The 26,202-nt window shown below is 42.9% G+C and overlaps 1 long non-coding RNA gene across 2 annotated transcripts; it reads right to left on the reverse strand.

Moving 5' to 3' along the window:
• Positions 1 to 12,562: 12,562 nt before the first annotated feature.
• LOC309368359 lies at positions 12,563 to 17,250 on the reverse strand. 2 transcript variants are annotated; one of them, XR_014167728.1, is made up of 3 exons: positions 17,059 to 17,250; positions 13,966 to 14,076; positions 12,563 to 13,030 (listed from the first exon to the last, which is right to left on the reverse strand). It is a non-coding gene; the product is annotated as an uncharacterized lncRNA (long non-coding RNA). The 2 variants fall into 2 exon arrangements; XR_014167729.1 differs by having other exon boundaries at positions 13,966 to 14,084.
• Positions 17,251 to 26,202: the final 8,952 nt, after the last annotated feature.

Below are 26,202 nucleotides of genomic sequence, written 5' to 3' on the forward strand. Positions count from 1 at the left end.
CTCCTGTCTTCCACTGCCTCCCGCAGTTTGGTCAAACTCATGCTGGTAGCTTCGAGAACACTGTCCAACCATCTCGTCCTCTGCCGTGCCCTCCGGGAAATATAGAGTGCATTACAGTCGTCCAAATATACTAAATAGTTGGCAATCTGCTCCCCACAAAAGGTACACACAATCTGCTGCCTACTTGAGCACAGGACACCTCATCTTATTAGCAAAGTCAGCCTCGTGTATACTAAAATCATAGACTGCTAGCTTTTGGGTTGGGTGACACAGGAACACCACACACACCTTACCTGAAATATCATTGCTAAGAAGCCACAAATCCACTTGCTAGGGCGCATGCCCCTTGCTTTCAGGTGAGAATATCCAGCAACACAAAAGTTCCTTATTCAGGTATGAACAGCAAAGAACTTGGGGAAGAACTTTTAGCAGACATAGCTTTGAACAGGGATTTCCTAGGCTGCCCTAGGTAGTATTTTTCATGGTGAAATTTTGGGTGGTATTCCGGTGAACAGCATATCTCCTCCATTTTCAAGGGGTGGGGGGAGACAGTGACCTCCAACAGCAACAGGCTAGCTTAGGGAGTGTAGAACAGGCTTTGTGGTGTAGGCATCTCTGTTCTTCAATATCTTACCATTTCTGGTTTCCCTCCAGCACCATATGCCACCTGAGTCAGCTGCCTCACTCTGCCTAACAGCCCTCAAGCATCCATGTCATCTGAATATCTCATTTCGCAAAGGGTTTGGCAAGGATCTCACTTCTCCAAGGGGTCCCTGGTAGCTTTGTATCCTGGGAATATATCCCTGGCATTATTAAATGATGAATGCAGGTCTTCACATATGTGAGCATAACATGAGCCTCAACCCTGGAGCTGCAGGAAGAAAAGGAAGTGACATGCAATATACAGCCTAATAAAACCAGTGATGGAGCTGAAATGTGTTCGTAGCACTGGGTTTTTATTTCCAGAGGTTGCAGAGCTTGAAGGATGAGGTTATGGTAAAACAAATGCAGAGTGTGTTATATAGCAGCCAAGAGTGATCATACTGTTCAAACAAATATGAAGCAGTGGTGTTTTTTTAAGGACCTTTGCACAGGTCTTTCCTTACTGAGTAATTCAAGAAACACACCTGCCTTTAGAAAGTTTCCCTCATCTGCTAATTGGCAGAAGCAGAGTGTGAACCCAGGAAAACATAGTGTTATCCAAATTCTATTGCATATGTTTTTTTCCTGAAACATTTGGTAATAGTTACTCCGGTCACAGCTAAGATAGACGGGATGGCGCATCTGTCCAAAATGTGAGTCTCTATGGTAGAAAAGTTGTTTGCGATTTTGATCAGTGTAGGCCATGCCCTGTTTACAGACAAGCTATAAACAGAGCATGACCTATGCTGGTCAAAAGCACAAACAACTTTTTTCTTCCATGGAGACCCAAATCATGGAAATTTACCTGCCTCCTCAATTTCATGGGGTTTTAAACAGCAGAATTTTCTAGATGTCTTGAACTTCATGCATGCAGCAAAGGACCCCCCCCCCCAACTGCAGTGTTCTGGAGATGTAGCTGTAATATTTGCTAAAGAACTGAGCAAAAAAGAGGGGAGGGGAGATATTTTTATTGCCTTGTGTTGCTGTTGTGTTTGTCCTTATGTTAGGGTTTTTTATGTTTCTATATTGAAATCACCCTGTGATCCTCAGACAAAGGTTGGTACATAAATTAAAATAAATGCGTAAGCCTATCCACATTCCAGTGTAAACATAGGGCCATGGTAGATAACTTCTGCACCTAGACGAAAAAGTGTATTCATAAATTGCATAAACTAAGAAAATGTCCGTGGCTGGTTGCGAAAGTGCTGCTGTAGCCATGCTCTCATACCTAGTGGAATTTTAGCCTTTCCTCCTCAATGTCTTTGCTTTACAGAGGCAAGTTCTATGTTTGAAGGAACTTAGGCATCGGATCATTGATCCATAGAGCTCAGTATTTTCTACACTAGCAGTTGTTCGAGGGTTTCAGACAGGGGATAATAGAAACTGAGCCTGGGACTGAACTGAATCTTCTGCATGCAAGGTAGGTAAGAACATTAGAAGATTGTGTTGGATCAGGCCAATTGCCCATTAGCCTAGCATCCTATTGTCGTTGTGGTCAACCAGATGCATGTCTGGAGTTTGCAAGTGGGACCCAAACACAAGAGCACTCTCTCCTCCTGTGGTTCCTAGCAAATGGTGTTCAGAAGGATTACTGCCTCCGACCAATCCCTGCCTCCTGTGAGAGCCAGTTACCCTATTTTTTGCTCCATAAGACACACCTGACCACCTATTTTTTAGAGGAGAAAAACAAGAAAAAAAATATTCTGAACGAAACAGGGGATGTATGCTTTTTGGGGATCGTGCTGTGGCCACAGACATATGATCTGGTGGTGAATTTGGGGCGACCCAATGCAAAAATCCTGAGGATCCATGTGGATCTGTGCTTTGTAACCACATTTTTGCACCATTGCTGCCCCATGCAACAGTGGGTGCACGGTTTTTTTGGTGCAGGCTGTAGCCATGGACATGCTATGTAATCTGATGGTGAATTTGGGGTGACCCAATGTAAAAATCCTGAGGATCCATGGGCTTTTACCTACCCCCTCCCAGGCAGCCTCCGCTAGCGTCCCTTATCTTTCCTGATCTCACCAATCAGCTGTTTCCTTTCAACACTCCCTTCCCTCTTGTTTGCCTTAGTGTCTTTTCCTTAGCTGGAACAGTTTTTTGCTCCTCCCTTTCTTCTAATTTCTCTCCTTATTGCTTTAGTCTTCCTGTTTCCCCCCTTTGCAAGTTTGCTGTCTTTACCTCCCCACTCCCAGGCAGCCTCCTTTATCTCTAGCGTCCCTTATCTCCCTCCTGATCACTTGCTGATCAGCTGATCAGCGCCTTCGTTTCAACACCCACTTCCCTCTTTCAAAAAAAAACATGATCTGCTTTTTGCCCCTGGGCAATTCAGCTCCAGGGACCACACATTTGCTCCATAAGACGCACAGACATTTCCCCTTACTTTTTAGGAAGAAAAAAGTGTGTCTTATGGAGCAAAAAATACAGTATGTACTGTAGCACTCAGCTCTAGCACCGAGCTATGATTCTTCCACTTGGAAGAAAAAGTGTTGTATTCAAATAAGTCCCACTCAGAGTCGGCCCACTGAAATTAATGAACCTAAGCTAGTCATGCACATTAACTTCAATGAGCCTACTCTGAGTAGGACTAGCACTGAATGCCATTCAAAGAATCACAAAAAGAGGAAGCAGAGGCCTTGAAGTTGTCAGTCAGCAGTTAGCACCCAGTCACAGTCTTGTATTGCATTTCTATTTAAATTATAGTGAATATTTTTAATTTGCATCTGGATATATAAATTAGCATATGCACATTTCATGCAAATATGAATTCTCCATCATCTTCTCTTTGAACGGTGCATTTTCAGTGCATTGCCATTTCAAATGGCTTCTTTTTAAATGTATTTTCTCACAAAATGCAAATAACTAAACATATATTGGCTTAATTTATGCAAGCGAGATATATTTTGTTACATTTTCTGAGCCAAGCACTGTATCAGAAAATTTGTAGAAGGGCATCATCTGAAGGATCAATGTATTCTGATCTTCACATAATTCAAGATGTGTGGTTCAGATCAGTTCATATTGAAATGCAAAAATAATAATAAAAAATATTCAAACATCCCAACCATCAAAATTTAGTAACCTCATCTGCTTTGGTTAGAAAAAGAATTTTATACATCTCAACTTTGTAATATTTAGGGCAATTTTAAACGTTTAAGCAAGTTTTGTTACAGAAGAGAATAAAGAAAGGTTATTTAATGATTTAAATGCTGAGAGCCCACACAATCTCCTAAGGCTGCATAATATTTGGTAAATAAATCACGAGCCAACATTTTCTGCCTTTACAGAAACATGCTCAGAGTTTTGGGAAATCAAAGGACCATATACACACAAAAACATCATATGGTTTTGCCAGCTTTGGCCAAGTTATTTAATTAAGTCCCTCCTTCTGCATATTTCATTGCTGGCTCTGGGAGGTTATAGATTAGAATTAAGATGAGATAAAGTGCATATTTTAGGAAAGGTGAAACATCCTTAACTCATTGCTGGTCAATTTACAAATGGCAAGATGTGGCAAGTAGCAATTTTCAGTATTCAGATGAATGCCAAGTACCAGGTTATATAAGCAATATATGTGGCTCCAAAATCCTTTTCTAAGGTTTCTCAATAGCTGCAGGTTTAGCTCACACATGCATGAACTAAAAAAGCTGTGGATTATGTTGAGAAGGTGCCAATTTGACACTTACTGCTTGCTAAAATTCAGTGGGGACTATAGTATAATGCTTTACTTGGCCATTGTCCCTCCCAATTTCAGCATAGCTATGAAACTTGAATATTTGTTTGTTGATAACCTCCTGTCTCGAGAGACAATGGAGTGCACCTCCCAGGGTGAAGTCAAACCACTACATTCCACTTAAACGGGCTTTCTTATATCCAACAGAGTATAATGATAAAGGGACGCGGGTGGCGCTGTGGGTAAAAGCCTCAGCGCCTAGGGCTTGCCAATCGAAAGGTCGGCGGTTCGAATCCCCGCGGCGGGGTGCGCTCCCGTCTTTCGGTCCCAGCGCCTGCCAACCTAGCAGTTCGAAAGCACCCCCGGGTGCAAGTAGATAAATAGGGACCGCTTACTAGTGGGAAGGTAAACGGCGTTTCCGTGTGCAGCTCTGGCTCGCCAGAGCAGCGATGTCACGCTGGCCATGTGACTCGGAAGTGTCTCCGGACAGCGCTGGCCCCTGGCCTCTTAAGTGAGATGGGCGCACAACCCCAGAGTCTGGCAAGACTGGCCCGTACGGGCAGGGGTACCCTCACCTTTACCTATAATGATAAAACAATGAACAGGTAGTGATACAATGACTACTGCAATCAACATAAGATAATATCACTAAGGCAACTATCTTTAAACAAACAATAAATGTACATAAAAATGGCAAAAGTAGTTTATTTCCCAAATAGGTTTTATCTCAAACAATAGCAAACACAGTAAACAAAGTGTTCACTTGTAATATATCAGTTGTTCAGTGCTCAGTTCTTCTCTTTCCAAAATAGATTTTATCTTGAACAATTGCAAACACAGTAACAAAGGGCCCCCAGTGGTTCAGTGCTTGGATGCTGTTCCGGTAATCCAGCGTTTCGTTGCTAAAAAGCTTAGTCATCAAGCTGTCAAAATCAGTTGTAACAGAATTGCACTAAACTAACAAGTAGAAGAAGGAAAATTAAAATTAATAGGATTCCTGGCCAGGCACAGCTCTGGATGAATTTACCTAATTTTCTCAACTCCTGATATTCTGTACTCACATTTTATCCATAGGATAATACAACTTAGCCCTAGTATAATCACCCAAAACAAGTGATACGGTGCTGAGAGCCAGGATTGGTATTAAATGGTTTCTATTGCTGGGCATCTGCTGATGCCTGAACAAATTCAGGAGTCGCATTGCCACTGCTGAGTCTGAAGATTATGGATACTGCTGCTTCTCCTTCTCTTATTTTATTTATTTATTTATTTATTTATTTATTTTGCCTCTGCTTGCTTACGTGCCCTCTCCAAGCATTGGCATGAGTGAGAAGATGAACCATCCTTGCCTTTCTTCTTCTTCTTCTTCTTCTTCTTCTTCTTCTTCTTCTTCTTCTTCTTCTTCTTCTTCTTCTTCTTCTTCCTTTTCCTGTGCTGATAAAAAGTGGACACTCAGAGAGACATGGGAGCCCCAAACCAGGAGACTGCATTGCCCTGCACCCAAAAGGAAAAGTGTCTTAAAATGGAGCGGGGAGCACAGTGGCGTAGCGTGGGTTGTCAGCACCCGGGGCAAGGCAAGTAATTTGTGCCCCCTAACCCATGGATTTGCGCCCCCTAACCCTAACCCCCAGATGTTGCACCCGGTGCGGCTGGCCCCCCCTGCACCCCCCACGCTACGCCACTGGGGGAGCAAGCCCAGGTTCTGTGAACCACAGGTAGCACTTAGGGCCCACTTTTAGGCTCCCACTGTGAGCAAAGAGGGCTGGACTACATTGGCCTTTGGTCCGATCTAGCAGCGCACTTTTTATGGTACGTTTTGGTTCCATTCTATTTCTTATAGCAAGAACTAAAACTCTTGAAATGGTATGTATTTTTGAAGGGGACAAGAGCTCAAATAATGCTTCAACACTTGATGCAGTACATGTATCTGTATCTAAGTCTATTCATTAGTTGGTTCTTAGTAAGCAGTGGAATCAGACAAATGTAAGGTAGACTTCCTTATGTTGACCCAGTTTTCTTTCTTTCTTTTTTTGTATTGAACCCTGCTGGAACCTTGTATATATGCCAATAAAGGTTTGAGAATCTGATCTGATGTATCACTACCTCTACCCCTCCCCTCGTGTGGCCATTGTCCAGACAAAATTGCCTAACTGCATCAATTGAGTAACTGTTCTATTCCCTATAGAATATTTCTGGTCCTCATGGCCAGAAGAAGACATTGCAAATTTGATGATGATTGAATAGTTATATAATTGTGGCATAGCTCTATAGCAGTGGTTCTGGGGAACCCTGGAGCTCTTTGGAAACTTATCAGGGATTCCTCAATGACAAGATGACTAACAATGGGCAAAACTCCCAGAAAAACAGCTTGCCTAGCATCACCAATCTTCTCCTACAATGTGTTGAGTGTTGTTTCAGTGTGTGCAACAGACCTGGCCATCACCCCATGTGAACTGAGTCTTCAACCTAGCAAACTCCCAAAAACTATCTGTTCTGTGGTGGACATGCGGGGAAGTCCTGCAAAACAAGTTCATTCGGAAAAGAGTTCTCCACAGGTGGAAAGTTTGAAAAACAACCACTATACAGATTTGTCAGCCAGAGTCTCCAAGTGTCCTTGAAATGAGCGGTTAATGTGATGTGTCCTCTTCTCTTTCTGTTGTTCATGGATGTAGATGTATAACATCCCCAGTTATAGCATATCAGAGTGGTTTATCTAAGTGTCCCAACTCTACCTTGGTTTCCAGTACTGAGACTATTTACTGAGACACTTCCAAATGCAAGCTCCAGTGGTACCGTAGCTGGGATGTTGGCCAGCATATCTAATTGGCCAGCAAGCTTCCAGCAGGATGATATTATGTCAACAAATGTGTTAGAATCCAAAGGAGAACTCAGCTGCAGTCTCCTTGAATTTGCCAATGAACAGTGAAGGACAACACATCCCCATATAATTTCTTGGTGGGGAACTTGGGTGAATTTCAATTAGAAATTGTGCTGTTTTGTGGAAATAACAATGGTCAGGAAGAGGAGCAGTTGGTATTGTGTACCAAACTCCATCAAGCCAAGTAATCAAATTGCACCTTTATTCTACTTCCCACAAAATCTTGGTGGTTGCTCTTGGGGAGAAGGAGCATCCCAGAGCCTGGGAGTGGAAATCTAGTTCGTTCCTGGGGAAAGCTTCAGAGACACCATCACTACCACACCTGGGACTGATGTAGATGTGGGGAAGCTGTGGCCCTTCAAATGTGTTGGATTGCACTTTGCCTCATCTCTGGCCACTGGTGATGCTGGTTGGGGCTGACTGGGGCTGAATGGACCAGATGGCTGCAGGTCCCCCAACCCTGGGCTGAATTTTGCTCTTTATCTACCACGTCCAGCATACTTTTCAACATCTCTTCTGATGGGGTGCAAGAGATAACTTTCTGAAAAATCAGAATACTGGCATGGACCCAATGCTAGCCATACTCAGAGCAGGTCCATTGAAATCAATAGACAATAGGCTCCAACCCACTATCCTTTTTGGACCTTTTGGACTGAGTATTCTGCAGTGGTTTATTTTCTTTCTTAAAAAGAAATCTTATGTTTGCAATGTCTTAAAAAATATATTCTGCTATTTCATCCCCTTTTGATTATCTATCTATCTATCTATCTATCTATCTATCTATCTATCGATCATGAGCCCCTTGGGGCAGAACTATTAATATTTAGAGGTGGGGGGAAACTGTTGTGAGCTGCTTTGAGTTCATAGTTTTAATGGATAGAAAAGCAGACAAACCACATCCACTGGCCACCTTGTAATGACAAAGTAAACTCATTCCCGTACCTAGGAAATTCTAAAGAAATTCTGTAGTCACCATGGCCAGCAGTCAGGGTTAATGGGAGTGATAGTCTGACAATATCTGGGAGACCACAGAATTCCCATCATTGATGTTTTTGATTTAATCCAATTAACCTGTAAGTGTTAAATAAGTGAAAAGTAAGGAAGAGCAGATTTCTCTGCTTCCTGTATTGTTGCTCTGCATTCCTCCTGAATTCTGGTTTAAGTAGGACAATTTCTAAAACTATTGCTGGAATTGGAGCATAATGCAGTTCATTAAAAAAACACCCCAAAATATGCCATAGCAAGAACAAAAAGCAAAAACAAAAAAACCCACTATTTTGATTTGGCTTTAGGATGTCAGCACATTGCCAGATCCCATTGGCTAGGTGGTGTCATCAAGAAGCCAAATAAAAGGGAAGGCTTGCTTTTCAAAGCAGCCTCAAGGAGTTGGTACCCCAAGCCTTGCTTTTCAGTTGGGCCCTGCCCACAGCCCACCCCATGTGAAACACTGCTGAAGATGGAGGGTCTGTTTGCATTTTGGTCCCATTATATTATTGATGCCATATGCCACAAGCCAAACGCAGCTTCTCAGCCACACATGGCTGCCCACCAAGTGCTCAACGTATAAGCCTCCAGTTTTTGCTGCCAGTTTGGGATTGCTATTTGTGGGCAATTTTGGCTCAGCCCTGAGCCAGACTTTTGGAGAGCTTCTGGGACAGCTGCCTCCTTGTGATATCTGGCAGTGAACCCCACAGCGTTCTATTCCGACAGGGGAGTCTCAGCAGACTCCTCCAGTGGTGTGGCTGCAGGGATCAGTCTTTGCTTTACTCAAATTATTGACATCCCGCTTCGAAAACCAATTATCAAAGTTCTCTGAGCTGGCCTGGAGTCCAAAACGCCAGCCCCCGCTACACACAACAGCAGTGCTCAAGCTTGCAGAACTCCCAATCTTTTCCAGCCGTACGTTTTCTATGAGCATAATCCAGAAAGCTCCGGCACAAATTAATGAAAAGCAACTTAGTTCCATCTATTTCCCACTCGGCTGTGCTGTTTTCACCAGGAAGCTGTCACATCGCAGTGAAGCTGTTACACATGCAGATGGCTGGGCTTCCTTGTAGGCATGGACATCTGCACCCATCTCTGGTAATCAGATCAGCACTTTCTACTAATTACCCTTTCAATGCACTCTGATTATCCTCAATTGTTCCCACTAGAAAGCCACTGGGGTTTGTGTAGCATTAGCTTTTACAAAACTGGGAGTGGGGAGACGGAGGATGTATGAACACGCAGCAGGAGCCATCTAAACATTCACATATATATCCCAATCCGGTGATTACAAAGGACATGAGGAATATTTGTCGAATTGTTACTTCAATCTCACCGAGCAAGGCATCTCGAGAAGTCACAACACAGTCGTGTCCTTACGTTCTCCCAAAGAACACCTCCATTAAGAAGAAGAAAAATCTTGGGGTCATAATTGTGATGACAGTCCGTGCCCCCAACCACAATTATAGCAGCAATTACCATAAAGCGAACCCAAACAACAGCAACAACAACAGAAAAAAAGGAGATACCTTGAACTGAGCTGAAAGCAAAACGGATAAGAAAGACACCTTATTATCATGCTGAGCTGCTGGAAACGATAACCGGATCTCGCTTATTATCAAAACTGAGCAGCTGCTCTGCCAGAATACTTTTGCTTACCCTTTCTATCCGGTGCCATGCCCACTGTTTAGATCTGCTTTGGGGATTTGGTGACGGCTCAGTGTTGGGAGGAAAGATGCTGAGATGAATAGGACAGCCGTGTTGCGGCTCCATCTGGCACATGCAAATGTTTCTGTGCCTCTGTAAGAATTCCTCGGGACCTTTGACTGACCCTGTGTCTGTACAAGCCATACTGAACCTCTAGAGGGGCCACATGGTGCTCTCTGCAGGTGGAGAAAATCAGACTGGGGGCCGAATGCAGCCCTCCATGCTTCCTTGTCTCTCCTCCTTCTTCAATCCTGCTCCTCTTCAAGTGTTTTTGCCTGGCTGGAATGTGTCCTTGAACTATGATAAAACCACTCCTGACATGAGGGGGGGGGAGTTGCGGGCTCACACCCCGCCCACACCCTCACGGGGCTGGGAGTCAGCCCCGCGGGACTTAGGGAATTCCCGTCATCAATATTGATGAGTTTCCCCACCAGCCAATCAACGGGCGGCGGGGGTGGGCTTACAAGGGGGCAATTTAAGGTCGGGGCTGTGAATAAAGCCAGGAGGCTCCTTGAGCGATCGGTGGCGCGTAGAGTGGTTGCGATGGGTGGGCGGGTCATTGAACACCCACGCATACAGTTTAGCAATGAAGCACTCTACCGCAAGGACAGCGTGCATCTCTCTGATGCCGGTAACGATATATGGCTGGCCGACATTTTTCAGGGGTTCAGGGGTTGGTTACAGGTATGAGGGTATTGGCGGCGAGCCTGGCTCGGGTGGCGGTTAGGCATTGGCAGGGGTATTATTATGCAAATGAGTCGGGGGGAGGAACGCCATCACCTCCCCCAAATGCTGAAGGGTAGTTCATTAAAGGACTCCGGGGGGCGTCGCCTCGTCCGAAACCTACGAAGGCTAGGGCCTAAAGCGCGCTCCCGAACAGTAACCCCTCGGGGAGTACCTACGGATGTGCATCTCGGGGGCTCCCCCTGTTGGTGCTTAACCCTTCACGGTTTTATACCGATAGTCGGATAGGGCCAATGCCTAAAGCCAATACCACTCTTACCTGTAATCAATAAAGTTGTGGCCATTTTCCGCTCATTAACCTTAACTCTGGTGTCCGGTGGAGAACATCAGACTGGGGGCCGAATGCAGCCCTCCATGCTTCCTTGTCTCTCCTCTTCCTTCTTCAACCCTGCTCCTCTTCAAGTGCTTTTGCCTGGCTGGAATGTGTCCTTGAACTATGATAATGCCTCTTGCTTCCTTGGAGGGAGGATGGAAAAATGTGTGTGCTTTCGCACAGCTGGAATGTCATCTACTGTAAAAAGACAAAAGAGGTCATCCAACCAACCAGCTTTCTAGTTGAGGAAGGGACTAACTACTACAAAGACTCTCAGCATCAACCTTCTTCTTCCTCTGTTCTAACAAGTTCTGGGATATTGTTATACCTTACTAGCTCCAAGACAAATAGCAGGTGGGCGGGCAATTTTCAGCAATGCAGAAACAATAAAGAATCCTCTTCTTATACCATGGTTTTAAAATTAGTTTTAAAAGACTGAAAGAGTCTGAAGCACAAGATTTAAAAATGACAGTAATATAATGCTTATTTTGAACCTTGGTTCATGATAGGCATATCTTTTTTCACAGTACCCCCCCCCCCTTCCTGCCTGTTTGATGCTACAGCCTCTGAGAGCTCCAGAGCTTCCAAACAACAAGAAAGAAGATTCCACCTAAACTTTAGGAAGAACCTCCTGACAGTAAGAGCTGTTCGACAGTGGAATTTGCTGCCAAGGAGTGTGGTAGAGTCTCCTTCTTTGGAGGTCTTTAAGCAGAGGCTTGACAACCATATGTCAGGAGTGCTCTGATGGTGTTTCCTGCTTGGCAGGGGGTTGGACTCGATGGCCCTTGTGGTCTCTTCCAACTCTATGATTCTATGATTCTATAAGTGCCAGAGTAAACCCTAGGCAGTCAAAATCTCAGGGTCCTTCTTGCAAACCCTAATAAGTTTTTTTGTAATTTTCTTTCAAGACCAAATCAATATAATTTTGATCTGTTGTCATAGGGCCCCTAAAAGGCATGGGGGGCATAGGTAATCCAGCACCGACCCAGATCACACTGGGCTGCCCAAAGTGACCCACAACAGTCCAGGAGTAACTCAGCCTGACTTGACAATGGCCCTGAATTAGCCCAAATCAGCTCAGGTCTTGAACCTTGACCAAATCTGGAGCACAACCATAATAAATAAAGGTGTAGATTGTTGTTTTTGTCTTTACAAAGTCATCACCAGACAGTTGTATCCAACAAACTCATCGCATGAATTCTCTTTGGCCAACAGAACTTACCCTCCTTGTACTCCCCTGGGGAGGGACGCAGGTGGCGCTGTGGGTAAAACCTCAGTGCCTAGGACTTGCTGATCAGAAGGTCAGCAGTTCGAATCCCCGCGGCGGGGTGAGCTCCTGTCGTTTGGTCCCAGCTCCTGCCCACCTAGCATTTTGAAAGCACCCCTAAGTGCAAGTAGATAAATAGGTTCCGCTTTCTAGCGGGAAGGTAAACAGCATTTCCGTGTGCTGCGTTGGTGCTAGCTCGCCAGATGCCGCTTCGTCACGCTGGCCACATGACCCGGAAGTGTCTTCGGACAGCGCTGGCTCCCGGCCTCTTGAGCGAGATGAGCGTGCAACCCTACAGTCGGACACAACTGGCCCGTACGGGCAGGGGTACCTTTACCTTTACCTTACTCCCCTGGGGAGCCCCTGCCCCAATCTGCTTCAGAGGGTTGGGAGAACACATGGGGTTGGAAAAAGAGTTCCATTTCCCAAGCAGATATCCTTGTATGAATGGGCTGCAGCCCCTCCAAAAGAGTCTATCTTCCAGGGACAAAAGCCACCCCAGTTTCTGATTTGATCCCAGAATGTCCCCCTGTTCCTTAGGACACCTCTGTTTTCATCAGAGTTATGTAATTGCAGCCAAACTTTATAAGAAGTTCTCTAAATAGTTCCACCCATTCAAACATTTTCCCCCTTTTAGCCAAATTTTGTAGCACAAAGCTCCAGGCTGGGCTGATGGTAAAGAGCCATTTGTCTGCTCTGCAGTTATCGTTTTGCTTGAAAGAATTGTTCTGCCTTTAAAGAACACCAGGTCTTTCTCCTGCATCTCCAAGCCGTTATTCACTGCAATCGGCGTTCACAGAAAGAGTACTTTCTTTACATCTAACAAAGAGAGAAACTTGTGTCAATTCTTGCACACCAGTGTACGTCGGCATCTGGCATTGATATTAATTTCCTCCTCTGATCTATCATTTTAGGCAGCCACAAAGTTGTCCCCGCAGATCAAAGAGGCAGCAGAGATCCAACTGACAAAAAGTTGAAATGGGACTTCAGAGCAGCAGCAGAGAATCATTCCCTTTAATCATAGAGTGAGCCCAAGCCCAGACTGTGAGGAAGAAGAAACCTGGAGATCAGGAGATTCTCTGCCAGTTTTTCAAAGTTATGCTAGAACATCAAGGCAGAGGACACATGTACTGGTGTGCAAGCAGAGAAAGGGGCCAAGGGCCAAGTAAAGGGGGAAGTATCAAAAACCAGAGGAAGGGACATGTACGTCTTGTCTAGGGTTGAACAGAAAGTTAGAGTATTGGACTTTTTGCTCAGCTTTTTTAGGGCAGGGGAGGTGTACCTAAAACTGGAAGGGGGAGAGACAGTATTAGAGAGGATTTAAAAGTATCAGGGATGCTACTTATAGCCTGTGCTGGCTTCGCACATCTCAGCAGTTGCCAATGGTTGCATCTTCCTTCCCCTAAATTCTGCAGGAATTATGCCATGTCATGATATAGCATTGTTCTGAAAGAAATTGAGGGACAGAAATGGCTACTCCATTTCCTCTCCTTAGAAGCCCTCTTGGAGCAGTGGTTTGCCTAACATTGTACCAAGAGAAATGCCATCCAACACAACACTACCATCAAAGATAAGTGCCCCCTGAAATGTTACACCCCCACTCCCAGCCATTTGTGAATTATACAATCATATTTATATGCAGCTATATACATGACACTCCGGGTCTGATCCATAACATTTCCAGTTAAGTAGAATTTAACTTAGGGATAGGGAGCAAGTTGTTATTCCAGATGTTATTAGAAAAGAACTCTCACCTTGACTATTGGCATCCTGGCTGGGGTGATGTGTGTTGAGTCGTCCAACATCTGGCAGGTCACAGGTTTGCCATATCTGTTACAACTAATTTTGCTAGGGAATAATTCTGCCTGAAATCCTAAACACAAAGGCTGGGATCAAAATATGCTTGTGGGTGGATCTGCTTTCAAATGTTTGGTTGGGTGCACTTGAGCATTCACAAGGTACTCTCATGATTACTCCATCGCTTCTCTGAAGAATTCATTGGCTTTTCAGTGGCCAGCTTTTCAGCAGGGCTGGCCAAATACATTTGCTCCCTGAGAGGAACAGCAAATGGATCCCTGCATCCTTGTCAAGATGCAAAATATCAAGGGGCAAGCCAAGTTATTTTTGGTGCGTTGAGTGAGAAAATCACAGGAAATGAACCAGGTGGTGACTTGGAAGCCCTGGTTAGCATTGAAAAAGGTCCCACCCATATATTTCATCTGGGGCAACATCAATGGTCTCCAGAGGTCCAGTTTGGTTTATTACAATACCTCATATGGAAATATATAAACAGAAAATTCTTGAGCTGTCTTTGTGGAAGGATGGAATTAAAAATGGAGAGGAAAGGGGCACGTCAAAGGATCTGGGAAAATGTGTTCACTTACTAAGAAGCAATATCTTTCTGATATTGGATTTCTTAGCCTTTGACTAAAAAACTTCAAGTCCATCACTTTTTTGCTATTTATTTTCTGAAGGCAAAGCATACCCATTGAACAATACTTCCTTAACAGTTTTTCCACCCTGAAAATAGAAGCTGTGCTACCAAGAAGCAGCTAAAGGTTTTGGGCTGTGGGGGATGCAGGTTGCTGTAGGATAGAGAAGGAGTCAGTAAATTTCCAGTAATTTATACTAATTTATTTCTTTTTAAATTTATTATTACATTTATATCTCAGCTTTGCTCCATGGAGCTCAAGGCAGTGCACACAGCTCTCCCTCTCTTCATTTCATCCTCAAAAACCTATGAAGTAGGTTAGGTTGGGAGACAGTGACTAGCTCAAGGCCACACAGTGAGCTTCATGTGTGTAGATTTGAACCCTGATCTCCCAACGCCTAACCCAACACTCTAACCCTGTCAATAGTCTCAGTATGCCTTTCCTGGACATCTTACCCCAGGAACACTGAGCTAACATTATACCTTATATCTGTAAGACTTGTATCCCAGTGCATGACTTGTGTCATATAGGATTGCTTAGCTGAACTGGGTTGGTAGGTAGGGATGAGCAAACACGTCATTTTTGTGTTCTCTCTGTTTCTCATTTTCCCCCAATCTTAAATTCATCCCTACACCAGTTTGCATTTTTAAAGGGGTCCTTATAGCATTTTAGTGCAAATTCATCATAATACACACATTTTTCTATGTATTTTTTTTATCTACACATTTTCACAAAGCATTTCCCCACGATATATGCATTTTAGTATGTTATTTTCACAAATATATGCATTTCTAGAAACACATTACACTGGTATATTGCTTCTTCTTCTTCTTTGGCAATCATTAGTAGTTGAGTAAGATTGTCTTCCACGAACATGGTCTTAACAGTGAGTCCGTAAGTGACTGTGGAGGCCAATTCTGGATCCACACATCTTTCTACATCGGGGACATAGTTTTTTGGGCAGGAGTTGGACATGGTGAGGGTTTGCCAAGTGTGCCTTCCTTTTAGCACGTTTCTCCCTTTTGTCCTGAGTTTGAGCATTTTCAAAGTCCATGACATCTTTGGTAAAGGCTGTTCTCCAATTGGAAAGCTCGTAGGCCAGTGTTTCCAAGTTGTTGGTGTTTAAACTACTTTTTTTAAAAGATTTGCTTTGAGAGAGTCTTTAAACCTCTTTTGTTGACCACCAGCACCAGCATTATGCTTTCCATTTTTAAGTTGGGAATAGAGTAGTTGCTTTGGAAGACGATCATGAGGCATCTAAACAACATGTCCAATGAAGCTGATGTTGAAGAATCATTGCTTCAACACTGGTGATCTTTGCTTTTTCCAGTACACTGACATTGTTCGCCTATCTTCCTAAGTGATATGCATTATTTTTTTTCAGAAACACCATGGATGGAATCTTTCAAGGAGTTGGATATGGTGTTTATAAGTGGTCCATGTTTCACAAGCATACAGTAAGGTTGGTAGTACAACAGCTTTGTAAACAAGCATTTTAGTTTCCCTGCAAATGTCTTGGTCCTCAAACACTCTGCACTTCAATCAGGAGAAAGCTGAACCCCCAGAGCTCAGGCAATGCTGGATTTTGGCATCCTTGTTGGCCCTTGCGGAAAGATAACTGCCAAAGTAGGAGATGTGATCAACACTTTCCAACGTTACACCATTGAGTTGGATTTGTGGTGGTGCAAAGGAGTTGTTTTGTGCTTGTTAGTGCAGCACTTTGGTTTTTTGGATGTTGAGCGATAGGCCAAGCTTTCTGTAAGCTTCTACAAAGATATTTATGATGGTTTGGAGATCACCCTCTGAGTGTGCACACACTACGTTGTCATCAGCATATTGAAGCTCTATCATGGAAGTTATTGTAAACTTACTCTTTGCTTCCACCCTGCTCAAGTTAAAAGGTTTCCATCTGTTCAATATATGATTTCTACTCCAGTGGGGAGTTTCCCTTCAACTTTGTGTAGAATCATGGCAATGAAAATAATAAATATGCATGGCTTGACTGCACTGCAAAATTAAAATAAGTGCAGATTACAACACCCTACTGTGTTTCAGTTTGCACATTGTTTCAATGAGTGCAAATTCAGCAAGTTCACCTTCAAATGTGAACTGAATCAAATTTATCCCCCATTCGTTTGGTGGGATACCATTTGTGAGGACTTATTTGCTATTTATGATGGCCAACCTGGGGCTTGCTTTTATTATTGTTTGAGACAAAACAGTAACAAGAATATTGTGTGGGATGTTGACAAGACGCAGGATGCCGCAACTGGGTGACATTCAGGTTGTTGGGTTCTTCTACCCTGTCCTAAACTTGCATGTTTCTGTAGAAGAAATAAATAACTCCTTTCCTGGGGACAACTATTATATAAGTGGTTTTGCACATTCAGAAAATGGAGAAAATTTTGTTTGCACCTTGTCTTATTGGTTGGACTGCTGGCTTGTCAAGAGTACAGAAATATGGAATCAGTATATCACTGTAGCTCCCCTAATGCCTGAGACATAATGGAAACTTGGAGTCAGAGCCAAACATGTCATCTCCAGTTTGGGTGCTTCAGCAACACAGCTGGCCTTCATCCTTGTAGAATTTGACTCTTTGGAACGAACAAGCTGCAACAAATAAAAATGGAAAAGAAACATGATACAGAGATAGATAATAAGACAATGAAAAATGAGACAAATTAGTGTATGTTACAATATGATCTGCACCCCCCTTCCCACAAAAAAAGAAAGAAAGAACAACCTCAGGTTTGGGAAATAAAGATTCTATGAAGAGAACAAGGAATGGACAGACAGACATACAGCAATCACAACTACTGGGAGATACTAATCTGAAATGAGGGCAAAGAATCATGGCCAATTATCTTACTCTTTTAAGAATTTTAGAATAAAATGAAAACCTCCATGTTTTTTGAAATTGTGAGAAAGATGCACATGGAGAACAGAGCAGAAAACAGGACAAGTCTGGCTGAAATTACTTGATTTAAGAATGGAATATTTTTTTTCTCTCTTTTTGCAAGTTTCCTCAATAATTGTTGTTTTGTTTTGTTTTTAAGGCACTGGAATCCAAATCAAGTTGGCAAGAATGTGTTGGCTGAGGCTTTGAAAGAAGTATTTTTATCCTTTGCTTTCTTGAGAAAACTCAAGTGAAAGTTAGGAAATATGATTTTGATTATTTTAAATAAGCAGTGTACAAAAGACAGGAGCAACAGCAGACAGCTTATACAAAATATTTCAAAATACAGTCATGTATAAATATGTTACATTCCTACAAAGTAATCATTACCTGGACATGGGAGCTACCGTATGGCTGATTTATACAATTACCTACCCCGCTCCAAAAAGAAAAAGAAAAAAGGATTTTTTCACCATAATAAGGCTTTAAAGGTAAAGGGACTCCTGACCGTTAGGTCCAGTCGCGGACGACTCTGGGGTTGCGGTGCTCATCTCGCTTTACCGTCTGAGGGAGCCAGGGTACAGCTTCCGGGTCATGTGGCCAGCATGACTAAGCCGCTTCTGGCGAACCAGAGCAGTGCACAGAAACGCCATTTACCTTCCCGCCGGAAGCTTTAGGCATCATCAAAATAACCACTGCATAAGCAAATCAAGCTACTTTCGCATTCATAGCCTTGGTTCATGGCTTGGTACATGGCTCAATTGGCATCTGCTTTAGCAGCAGACAATTTCACACTCGCTTTTGCCCAAGAGAGTTGATTTTTCAAGGATGACAGAGATAGCTGCAAAGAAATGCCAAGTCTGCATAGAACGATTAGAAAACAGCTGTACTCATGTTCTGAAAACCCAAGCTGTTCAGGATGCAAATCCATTAATTTCTTTCCATCTTCAGAATTTCTCTCCTGAATTTGTATGTTATGCACCAGGGAGAAAATATTGTCCATTTGACATCTTTTAGCATTTAGGATCTTACTTTCATATAAAAAGTGGACAGTGCTGATATTTAAGTCTGTTATTTAATAAAAAGCCCTGTTAATTCAATGTTAAGTAAAGTATAGTCCAAACAATGAAATAGTAGATGTCATCCTAGTTTTCTGTAATAGGAAGCAGATTAAAGTGTGTGGCAATTACATCACTAAACCACTGTAATAAACAGGACAATGACTCAATCAAGACTGCCATTTTGCATGTTATGAGACAGATATGAACATCACAACACTTTCTGATTTGCCATAAGGGAACATTACATAATGTTTCTGAAAATCACGGTGCGAATCTGACCCCCCCCCCATCCATACCACTGGAGAGGATAAGGATACATTGGAGGTGACAATCTGCCAGTCTCCACTGGCTTTTTTTTAAGGGGGTGGTCTTAGCCACTATAGAGGCCCCTACCACACTCAGGATTGCAGGAAGCTACTTGCAGAGAAGCCCATAAATGGACAATTTAAGACTGGGCTGCCAGTAGGGTTTTAATAATAGTAGTAATAATAATAATAATAATAATAATAATAATAATAATAATAATAATAATAATAATAATAATTTATTTATTATTTATAGTCCGCCCATCTGACTGGATTTCCCAGCCACCCAGGGCAGCTTCCAGCAAAGTATTAAAATACAATAATTCAAAGATTAAAAGCTTCCCTAAACAGGGCTGCCTTCAGATGTCTTCTGGGAGAAGGCATCAGTTCCTATTCTGACCTGTGTTCATCCCATGCAGCGCTCTTTCTGTTCTGCTACAGTTCAGTTTCCAGCAAAAACTAGATTATCCACTACCCATGTACAAAAAAAGCTGCAGATTTTGTGTTTAGCTTTTGTGGATTGGGGGGGGGGGAGCAACAGTGTCGGTGTACAAGAGGCTGTATTCATTTAAACACTTGTCCAACAGTGATGTAGCACAGCAATGGTTTAGATTGTGCTTTTTAGTGAGAGTCATTTTGAACTATTTATTGAATTTCCCTACAAGCTTTCCCCCCTATATTGGCATCCAAAAAAGTTAACAAAAATATGCATTGATATAAGTATTTAAACATCACACAGATGCCTGTTTCTCAAGTATTATATTTACTTCAGTTGGAACCAGAAGGTCCCCTTTTCCAGAAACATATCTAGCCTTTTTATATTATTGAATCTCTGCTCTCTTCAATTTTGATATTTTCCCCATGTTCCATGTTTTTTCTCAAAATACTTTTTTGTATTCTTGTCTAGAGCTGATGCTGAAAGCTCCCCCCCCCCCCGCAAGTCTTTTCTTTTCCAGTTCTTTCCCCGCTTTCAAACATTCTTATTCATTTATAGACTCTCTCTTTTTTAAAAAGAAGTTTAAATTGTATTTTTTATGCCCCCAGAGTTGTGCAATGACCCTTTGGAAATACTCCATAGAATTCCATTCACTAACAAAATATGTTCAGTGTGCCTCAGAAATCATTATGAGGTGCATTCTAACTGCTTCAATAGTACCTGATACTGGGAGAGAGAAAAATTAAATGGTGGCTATCTCAAGACCTATATCTGCATTCACAATATACTGGGGTTTTTGTGTGCAGACAATATGTGCTCTGAAAGCCTTACAATCTGATATTTTCTACTTCTCTCCATAAAATATTTGACACCAGACAGCCATACAAAAGAACATTCACAAGAGCACCTTCTCTCCCTATAATCCATATTGCTAGGACTCAACTTTCTGCCTCAAATAACTTTTTGGAAATGTATTTTTAAAATCTGCTTGGTGCCTAAGGAGAAATATCACAGATAAGCAATGTGGTGCCCTCCAGATATTGCTGGACATCCAGTACCATCAGCCTCAACCAGTACAACCAATGACAGGGATGATGGGAGTTGTAGTTCTGCAACCTCTTGAGGGCACCTTGCTTGCTACTCCTGCGTTACATATTTTAAAAATTAGAAACTGCAGTCCTGCACCCAGTATCCTGGAAGTACATGGGAGTAGACATGTTTAGTATTGCCCGATTATAAGCATTATAGAGGTGTTATGTACTAAGCTTGGATCCTAGAACAATAGGCAGGTAGGATCCTAGAATGCAGCAACCTGATTTGCATGCAGGAACAGCCCAATCAGACCCCAGGAGGAAGTTAATCAGCCTATTAGGTCGGTAGGATACGAGGATGCAACAACTGATTGGCCTGCAGGAGCAGCCCAATCAGGCTCCAGGAAGGAAACATAATCAACCAATCAGGTGGTTCTCATTGTGTAAATAATGTATATAGAGCCTAAGGTTCGGGGGGAAATTCAATCACTGTTCCTATGAGCTGAAATAAAGAGCATGAAATTACTACTTGGCTCTGAGTATATTTCAAGAAGATTTCTTCCCTATGTTTTACAGCTGCCATGCTGAGTAGCTTCATGGAACTGGTGACTCTGCCAACAATGTCCCAACTTTGTGGCATGTCTATCTACCCTTGCACTTTGAAAACACATGTCCCTACTTACATATGCTGCATGCTGGCACTCACCTGCTGAGCTGATGTTGCTTGTTGAGAAGGACAGCAGGTGGATCAAGGCGGCGGAGAGGTCAGTGTGGTGCAAACACGCTAGCAGAAACATCAGATTGGCTCTGCCGGTGTGTTTGCACTATGCTGATCTCCCTGTGATCTTGCTCCTCTCCTTCCTGGTAAGCAACATACCCTGCAACTTTTCTCCAATGATGCGGTTAAACCACAGAGCCTAGGACTTGCCGATCAAAAGGTCGGCGGTTCGAATCCCTGTGATGAGATGAGCTCCCATTGCTTGGTCACAGCTCATGCCAACCTAGCAGTTCGAAAGCACGTCAAAGTGCAATTAGATAAATAGGTACCACTCCACTGGGAAGGTAAACAGAGTTTCCATGCGCTGCTCTGGTTCGCCAGAAGTGGCTTAGTCATGCTGGCCACATGTATGCCGGCTCCCTCGGCCAATAAAGCGAGATGAGCACCACAAACCCAGAGTTGGCCACAACTGGACCTAATGGTCAGGGGTCCCTTTACGTTATTCCATAATAATAGTGGAAACAAGTCTGCATGTATTGCTGCACTGTAGTTACTACGAGGATCTACGCCTGACCTTTATTGCCCCAGTTCTACAAAAGCTTAAAAATGAACCAGAACTCCAACGTATGAGAGCCTTGGTAGAAGATAAGGTTCCTGAAATTACGATCAATGTTGCCAAATTCTGTGTAGCCGCTATTAGGCGTAGGAAACAAGAGCTTTCCAATGTCAATATGCAGGGGAAGGCAAATACTTAATTTTATTTATGCTGTCTAATTCTAAACTGCTGTTATGGCCTAATCTGTATTGAAATTGCCCTTTGTTTTTTCCGGTGTTATGCTTCGCTGACTAGCTGTACGAATTAATCTGGTCTGTGACCGTTTAATAAAATTTGATTTTTGATTTTGATTCCATAATAATAGTAATAATACACACACACACACACACACACACACACACACACACCCTGCCTGTCTGACTGGGTTGCCCTAGCCACTCTGGGCGGCTTCCAACATATATAAAAACATAATTAAACATTACTAAACTTCCCTATACAGGGCTGCCTTCAGATGTCTTCTAAAGGTCAAATAGTTACTTATCTCCTTGGCTCAGGGATTGCATAACTCCATACCCTCCAACATTTACCCAATGTAAATATGGACATCCTAAGGAAAAGCGGGACATTCCGGAATCAAATCAGAAACTGAGATAGCTTATGTAAATCCGGGACTGTCCCTGGAAAATAGGGATACTTGGAGGGTCTGAAGCAGCAGTGACTCAAGAGTTTAGGAGGACAGATGAGCACCTGCCCCTCCCATGTGCTCTCCACTGTTGTCTATATAAATCCATTGTTGCAAGGCATCATATTAAAATAACAAGAAAGAGGCTTTGCCACACCTCAGACATTAGCCCCACTTAGTTTAATAGCATTATTCCCAGGTAAGTCTATGTAAGATTGCAGTCTAAAAATATTTATACCATATAAAGCACCTGGCTTTTCTGTCCAATGAGAATAGTTGTTAAGAATGTCTGTGGAGCTTTGTCGCTATGGTAACAAGCAATTATACTCTCATGTCAGTTCAAGGGTTTATATCTTCTCTTCCAGATTTTCAGACATTTGGAAATAGCCATTTCCCCCCTCTCATATTTCTTATATTTAGCAAAATGTGCCACATAGCTCCTGCATCTTAAAAGTTTTACTTATTGAGATCCTTTTAGTATGTTCTTTGTCAAGCCAATTAATGTGATAAGAGGCGTGGCATTGTGGCAGGAAATTCTGCCCCCAACTGATGTCTGGTCCTTTGTTGGTAAGATGTGAAAAATAGCTTTTCCATGGTTTTTCAACATTCCCTCCCCATGCTCAACTGTAGGCATGGAGGTCTTTTCTGAGTCTACGATGAAAGAATTCAGGTCAAGGTGAAGCCTGCCATTCATGTACTGCAAACACACACACACACACACACACTTATTGTATACAGTAAGTTATTAACCTGGACCATAAAGAAGGCTGATTGCCGAAAAATTGATGCTTTTGAATTACGGTGCTGGAGGAGACCCATGGACTGCAAGAAGATCAAACCTATCCATTCTTAAGGAAATCAGTCCTGAGTGCTCACTGGAAGGACAGATCCTGAAGCTGAGCCTACAATACTTTGGCCACCTCATGAGATGAGAAGACTCCCTGGAAAAGACCCTGATGTTGGGAAAGATGGAGGGCACAAGGAGAAGGGGACGACAGAGGATGAGATGGTTGGATAGTGTCTTCGAAGCTACAAACATGAGTCTGACCAAACTGCGGGAGGCAGTGGAAGACAGGAGTGCCTGGCGTGCTCTGGTCCATGGGGTCACGAAGAGTCGGACACGACTAAACGACTAAATGACAACAAAGTTGTGAACCACTGAAACCCATGTCATGAAACCATTGAATGCATTCATTTAAGACGTCATTTATAAAAGTCGATTCTAAGCTATACTTCCAAAGAAGTTCAAAATTGATCCAACTCACTTGCCCCACCTCTGCTAGCCGTTCATGCTACAATAACAACTTGTCACTTGAAGGAAATTCCTGTTTAACATAGGTGACTAGTTGATTATCTACTTGCCGGACTTGTGGATAATGAACATGGTACTTTTAGGTTATTCAGAGAGCTGAAATCACTGAAGGCACAATATAAATACGATGTAGTAGAAGTAATACTAGTAGCAACAGCACACATCCAGCTTAATACATACTGTGCCCATTGACATACAGTGGTACCTCGGTTTAAGAACAGTCTGGCTTAAGAACGATTTGGTTTATAAACTCCGCAAAACCGGAAATAGTGTCTTGGCTTGAGAACTTTACCTCGGTCTAAGAATGGAATCTGAACGGTGGAAGGCCACCGGCGGCGGGAGGCCTCATTAGGGAAAGCACGTCTTGGTTTAAGAATGATTTTGGTTTAAGAACGGATTTCTGGAACGGATTAAGTTCATAAACCGAGGTACCACTGTAATTAATACAGGTGTTCTTGGACATTTTGATAATTTTACTACTAATTGTTGATTTTATTGGGCAGTGTTGAGCTTTATTATACAGCGATACAAACTGGCATTTATTTTTGTAAAAGAAAAGTGGTTAATAATAATAATAATAATAATAATAATAATAATAATAATGGCAACATTAGTTAACAGTATAAACTCATCATCCTGTCTCAGTGCTGCCCTTGTAGATCTGAGCAAGGAGGAGGACAGGGACAAAACTAAAATGAATGGCCTCTGTCTTTTAGTAACTCGGGCTCCACCTATTGGTGTCCCTGGCTTCTGTCTCTTCTGGAATGACTCAGGCAGGGACAACAGGGACTTTGAAAAAGAATGGGAACCTTTTACAATATATTTGCAGAAACACCCCAAAAATAGACTCGTTGGCAGAATTTATATAAACATTTAAAATTTTATTTATATAAAACAAGGAATATAACACTGTGATAACATAGTATTGTATATAAACAGCAGAACGTATCATCTGATGTAATAAACCAGAAATGGAAGCAGAGGGGAGTCAACAGGGGGTGGGGATGAAAAACTAATGTTTAGTATTGATATTGGATATTTGTTTTGAAAATGGAAAATCAATAAAATCTTTAACAAAAAAAATGGAATGACTCAGTCAGTAGAACATGAGAATCTTAATCATGGGAGCCAACTCCTAGGGGCGAAGGTCCCTTCAATAAAATATTTGAGGGGGCTAGGCTCCCCCAAAGTTGATGGGCACTACCATTCCAATGGTGTACATGCACTATGTCTTGTGGTCAATTATGTGCCCCCCACAAAAATAATAATATTTAAGTTGGTACCTCGGCTCTTAATATTAGGTTTGTGGGTTCAATAATGGGCAAAAGATTCCTGCATTGCAGGAGGTTAGACAAAATGATGCTTGTGGTCTCTTCCAACTCCACAATTCTATGATTCTATAACATTTTGCTCCCAGTGAGTACCAGGCAACACTGAAAGCCAGAGTGCTTAACTTAGCTTCTACTCTGGGGAACATGTGTGATTCTATAGATGTTGTTAGACTGCAACACCCATCAGCCTCAGGCAGCATAGCCAGTGGTCAAGGATTATGGATGTTGCAGTCTAACAATATGGTGGAAGGTGGAAGGTTCCCTATCCTCGATTTAGGCTGTGACTAAATTGGGGATAGTGGCACGCGGGTGGCATTGTGGTCTAAACCACAGAGCCTAGGGCTTGCCGATCAGAAGGTCGGTGGTTCAAATCACTGCGATGGGGTGAGCTCCCGTTGCTTGGTCCCTGCTCCTGCCAACTTAGCAGTATGAAAGCACGTCAAAGTGCAAGTAGATAAATAGGTACCACTCCAGCGGGAAGGTAAACGGCTTTTCCGTCTCTGGTTCACCAGAAGCAGCTTGGTTATGCTGGCCACATGACCTGGAAGCTGTACACCGGCTCCCTCGGCCAATAAAGCGAGATGAGCGCCGCAACCCCAGAATCATCCGCAACTGGTCCTAACAGTCAGGGGTACCTTTACCTTTACCTTTAAATTGGTGCTAGGAAGATCTTTGACAATAGCAATACAGTGGACGCTCGGGTTGTGAACGTGATCCGTGCGGGAGGCATGCTCGCAACCCGCATCATTCACAACCCGCAGTGCCGCGTCTGCGCACACGTGGGTCATGATTCTGCGCTTCTGCGCATGCACAAAACATGATTTAGTGCTTCTGCACATGTGTGAGCGCTGAAACCCAGAAGTAACCTTTCCGGTACTTCCGGGTTCAGCGCGGTGTGCAACCCAAAAATGTGCAACCTGAAGCATCTGTAACCCGAGGTATGACTGTATAATAATGCAAAATGCTACTGGGAATAATCATATCCAATTGTCAGGCTTCAGGGAAATCTGATCCCTCCCACAGTGGCAGCCAAGAAGCAGATAAAAAAGAAGAACTTTATTCAATATTTACAGAGGGAGAACATAGAAATGCCGTATTTCCTAGATAATGGCGTTGCTCGGAGTTAAGTCCCACCCCCTCCATCTCTCCTATTCTACATCATCCCTGCATCGGCTGATCTGTTGTCTCTGCCTCTGAGCTTCCTGTTCTACTACTCTCAATGCACGCCGGG

This window comes from Podarcis melisellensis (genome assembly GCF_964234715.1).
Source record: "Podarcis melisellensis genome assembly, chromosome: 4".
Taxonomy (NCBI): domain Eukaryota; kingdom Metazoa; phylum Chordata; class Lepidosauria; order Squamata; family Lacertidae; genus Podarcis; species Podarcis melisellensis.